The following is a 5,796-nucleotide window of genomic DNA, read 5'->3' as shown; positions in this document are numbered from 1 at the left end:
TCATCCTGGTGCTCACAAAACCATTTCTGGACGATGCGAGCTGCGTGAACAGGGGCCCTGCATCATCATTAGGGACCAAACGTTGTACCACGGAGTGGACCTTATCAGCCAAAATAATCACATACTCATTGGCGGTAATGCATCCTTGCAGAGTAACCGTGAGGCTCATGGAATGCCGCGATATGACTGCCCATAACACCACCAACACCGCAGTCGTTCGCTCTTGAGACGTAAAAACGGCCAGAATTGGAAAACTGTGTGAAACAGGACTCATCCGACCAAATGATTTTCTTCCATTGTTCCATAGTCCAGGCTTTATGAGTTCGGTATTAGATTTTCCTGTTACGGGTATTTGCATCATGATGAGTGGTTTTGGAATTCCAATTCGCCCTGCAATTTCCTGCTTATGGAGCTCCATTCACGTTGTTTTGGTGCTGACAGGGTTCGCTAAACGACATTCAGTTCTGCAACGACTTTTCCTATCTTCTTCTTACTTTTCTTCAAGTCCTCTTCAACGACAGTCTGTCACGATCACTCAACACACACATCCGGCCGCATTGCGACTCAGTGGCTATTGTTTTTCGAGTTTCCTTGTAAACGGTACAAAGGTTCGATGCGGTACGTCCTGAGACACCAAACACTTCGGCTTCCTTGGGACCACGCATTATACAAGCACCAACAGTTTGCCCACGTTAGAATCTACATCTACATTTACACAGATATCCGCAAACCACCGTACTATGTGTGGCGAAGGGGAACCTGTACCGCTACTCGTATTTGTCGTTTCCTTTCCTATTCCAATCGCAAGTAGAGCGAGGGAAAAACGACCATTTGTATGCTTCCGCATGACCCGTAATTTCTCGTATCTCACCTTCGTGGTCCTTACGCCTAATGTATGTTGGCGGCGGTAGAATCGTTCGGCAGTCACCTTGACACGCCGGTTCTCTAAATTTTTTCAATAGTGTTTCGAAAAGAACGTCACCTTGCCTCCAGGGATTCACAATTGCATTCCCGAATCATCTTCGTAACACTCCCTTGTTGTTAGAACCTACCGGTAACAAATCTAGCAGCCCGCCTCTCAACTGCTTCGACGACTTCCTCCAGTTCGACCTGGTACGGATCCCAACCACATCGACCAGTGCTCAAGAATAAAATGGTTCAAATGGCTCTGAGCACTATGGGACTCAACATCTTAGGTCATAAGTCCCCTAGAACTTAGAACTACTTAAACCTAACTAACCTAAGGACATCACACACACCCATGCCCGAGGCAGGATTCGAACCTGCGACCGTAGCAGTCCCGCGGTTCCGGACTGCAGCGCCAGGACCGCTAGACCACCGCGGCCGGCTGCTCAAGAATAGGTTGCAACAGCGTTCGATATGCGGTCTCCTTTACAGGTGAACCACTCTTTCCCAAAATTCTCCCAATAAACCGAAGTCGACCATTCGCCTTCCCTACCACAATTCTCACATGCTCGTTCCAGCTCATATCGGTTCGCAATGATGCGCCCATCATATATTTAAACGACTTGACTACGTCAAGCTGGACACTAGTAATACTGTATTCCAACACCACAGGTCTGATCTTCCTACTCATCCGCATTAACTTATATTTTTACACATTTAGGGCTAGCTGCTTCATCACACCAACTGGAAAGTTTGTCTAAGTTGTATCTCCCTATAGGCACTCAACTTCGACACCTCACCGTGCATCACAGCATCTCCAGCAAACAACCTCAGATTGCTGCTCACACTTACCGCCAAATCATTTATGTATACAGAGAACAACAGCGGTCCTAACACACTTCCCTTGGGCACTCCTGACGATATGTAGCTCTGACATAATGCACTCGCAACTACACAGACACTACTCTGACCACAGTAGAATCGTTCGGCAGTCAGCTTCACACGCCCGTTCTCTAGATTTTCTCAATAGCGTTTCTCCAAAAGTACGTCGCCTTCCTCCAGGGATTACAACAGCGCAGCCAGCAGGTTTGGCGAGAATTTCCATTTATGTTGGAGCATGCATTTCTGAAGCATGGAAGCATATCGCTAATTTACCGACTTTTGACGAAAATCGGTGCAAGACCAATGGATGACAGCATATCAGAGATTACAAGAAAATCCGGCTTCGCAAGATTAACAGTCTCTATGGTGGATCTTCAATACCGCATCCTCAGCGTTTTCACTCACTTAAACTACCGCACAGGGCAAGTGTTCGACGAAGGGACGTCAAGTACCCTCTCCAGAGCTATAAGCGGCCATCGACGGTCTACAGTGTCGAACTGCAAGCGATTTGAATATTGAGCGTCAGGAACTCATTCCTACCTGCGCTGTTGGAGAAAAAAATTCACCGCCCCCGACGTTCGACGTCACCTCCAGTGGCTTCCCTAGACTTCGGGCCTCTCAGTACGTATCGCAACCATACCTGCTAACGCCACCGCCGGACAAGTGAAATAACAATAACATGGCGAGTGTTCTTGAGTTCACCGATCCCTGCCGGCATTAAAATACCCGTGAATCAGACTGCAACTGCGGACTGAAATACCAGCGATAAAAGCACAAGTGAGCGCCAAGGACGGAAGCGGATTATGCAAAGAGCGGCACACTTTTGGCACGGAGCGAACGAGGCCAGCGCAGACGGAGACAGGCGGATACGAAGGCGGCCGCCCAGCCCACGAACACTGGCTTCCCTGGTTCATTCCGAGAGTTGTCGGAAGAACAAAAAGAAATTCACAAGTACAGGAAAATGAGATGGCGCGCCATGACGGGAAGCGATGTCAGCGTTTTTTCTCCGACGTTACTCTTGGGGATCTGGATTTCCGGTGACGTGTCTAAAGAGCACTGACTTCCGGTGACGTGTCTAAAGAGCAGCAACTGCTCGCGGTTCGCCTTTTCCAGCTGAGGCCCTTAATGAAGTGTGTCGCCGCCTTTGAAAGGGCATACGTGACGTGGTTGGTTTTTCGTTTACGTGCAGCAGCTACACAAGTCCTGTGATTAACGACGCTTCTGATCCCTCGGCATCATGTGATAGTGAAACATAATGGCAGGTGTACGAAACGCTAATAACTGTCTCACTGTATACATTGCACTGCTGTTAAAATAGTCCAAATGTAGCAGCCACACCTGTAGGTTATCTTCCTAGAAACTTGTTATTTAATGGAACTTCGAAATTTATCGTAAGTTCCTGTGGGACCAAACTGCTGAGGTCATCGATCCCTAGGCTTAAACACTTCTTAATCGAACTTTAACTTACGCTAGGGACACACAGGCCCAAGCCCGAGGGACGATTCGAACTTCTGATTGGGGGGAGCCGTGCGAACCGTGGCAAGGTGCCCCAGACCGAGAGGCTACTCACGCGGCTGTTATTTAATGTCCTTGAGAGGAATATATCGTTACATTTGCAATAAATGTCTCTATGACAGTGAGCGTCGACGTAAATTATGCTCGGTAATGCATCACTTTAGATACCAACTACGTAAAGATGTCGCTTTAGACTGAGAAATGGGTGCCCGTTCGCATATGAGTTCCTGCTTCATTCAGGAGTAGTGACTTGGTTCATTCTTTATGTTTGTAGCGAACGGTGGTATATGTGAGCAAATTGTGTTAACTTCGTTAAACAGGCGTTTACACTATTTCGGACAGTTGATTTTAAGAATTACCTACACTTAAAAGGTTTGGCTGGCAAAGTTTCTAATTTCGCCATTTGTAGAGGATTTTGTGGCGTTGTTTTGCACGACGCTGAAATGAAAATAAAAGAAAACCAAATGGCAAAAATGGCTCTGAGCACTATGGGACTTAACATCTGAGGTTATCAGTCCCCTAGAACTTAGAACTACTTAAACTTAACTAACCTAAGGACATCACACACATCCATGCCCAAGGCAGGATTCGAACCTGCGACCGTAGTGGTCGCGCGGTTCCAGAATGAAGCGCCTAGAACCGCTCGGCCACACCGGCCGGCAGAAAACCAAATCTTTGATGGGCCTGTCCAAGTCCCAACCATACTCTTATTTTTAAATGACACACTACAACTTGTTTTTCTTGCTCAATTTTTGACACAGTTAATTCTTTCTCAGAAGTTTGAAACATGTGATGTAGATTCTTGTGGGCGGACTAGGAAAGCATTTCCTTTTGCGTTCTAGTAACGCTTCGTTCCTTGCTTGACTACAATACGGTGGTACCCAAGGCCGAGGATATTTGGTACACTCGTTGACACACCTGCTCGATATCCAGGTGAAGTAGATATCACAGGTGTGATAGACCGTCACACTGCACGCTCGCTTCGCCATAATACGGTTTTTCTGGGACGCAGTTCTGCACAGTTTTACATGAATAATGTTAAAAGTTAGCCATTGCTGTGGGTGCCGTTGTAATAATGTTACTGGAAACCACAGCAATTGTGCGAAAGCACTCTGATGTGAAATGTCGTAGCCGGGCGCTCGCGCGTTGCCTGTTACGCGATCGTTAGGCCCTTTGGTGTACAAGTGAAGACATAGTCGCAGCTATAATCCACAACGATCTGGGCACGGTTATTATTTCTTTATTCCAGTTACGGACCACAAAATTTTACATCAGGCTATTACTTTCAGTCTACGATGACCGAGGGAGGTGGCTCAGTGGTTAGCACGCTGGACTCGCATTCGGGGGGACGACGGTTCAAACCCGTGTCCGGCCATCCTGATTTAGGTTTTCCGCTATTTCCCTAAACGGCTTCAGGCCACTGTCGGGATGGTTCCTTTGAAAGGGCACGGTTCACGTCCTTCCCCAGTCTTCCCTAATCCGATGGGACCGATGACCACGCTGTTTGGACTCCTTCCCCCAAATCAACAATCAACCAGTCTACGATGACCATCGTCAGAACTACAAAATGTATCTGTATCACAAGAAAGGTAAACAGAAATCAGTTTATGGGTAAGTGAGAGATTCACATACAAAAGCAGCCGGACACCGCTATGTAGTCCGTAGCTGACGATTAAACGTCGTGTGGGAGGGACCCGCCTGTGTATAACGAAGGCGGAAGGGGGAGAGTACTGTGTCGCCAGTCGAGAAGAAGTTAACAGCAGAATGGGGTCGGTCAGGAGTGCTCAGTGACTTCGGACGTGAACAAGTCATTGGACATTACGTGAGCAACAAATCCATCAGCGACATTTCGGCCCTCTAAAGCTGCACATGTCGCCTGTAGGTTATGTGACTGTGAAGAAGAAACGCGAAGGAACAACCACAACTACACCAAGACCATATACTAACGGACAGGGACCGTCGACCATTGCGATTGGTGGTTGAAAAAAACCGCATGAAAACAATGGATGCAATTACCCGTGAGTTCCAAAGTGCCAGGAGCAGTCCAGCTAACACTAGACTGTACTTAAGGAGTTAAAAATAAGGGATCCACCGGTCGAGCACACACATTTCTGCAGGGTGCGATTCACTTACTGCCATTAAGTAAACTCTAAATGCGGAAGGATACGAACACATTTTACATCACTGTGTACTGCTTACAGTAGACTAACAGTTTGGAGACCATGTCTATGAAAATGCTCCATTTCCACAGAGCAGCGTCCGTTAGACAATTGTTTGTGAACAATAACATTTCTGAAATAGACTATTCTGCCCAGAATCCCCACTTTTGGGATAAGTTAGAACATCGACTTCGCTCCAGACCCCAGCATCCAATATCACCACCTTCTCTTGTTTCGGCTCTTGAGGATAATAGTCTGCCATTCCTCGACAGACGTTCAGACACCTCACCGTAAGTGTCCCCTGTAGAGTTTGTAAGTAGGATGTTTAGGTTTC

Source organism: Schistocerca nitens, chromosome 7 (genome assembly GCF_023898315.1).
Source record: "Schistocerca nitens isolate TAMUIC-IGC-003100 chromosome 7, iqSchNite1.1, whole genome shotgun sequence".
NCBI classification, from domain to species: domain Eukaryota; kingdom Metazoa; phylum Arthropoda; class Insecta; order Orthoptera; family Acrididae; genus Schistocerca; species Schistocerca nitens.
This window is presented reverse-complemented; position numbering follows the sequence as displayed.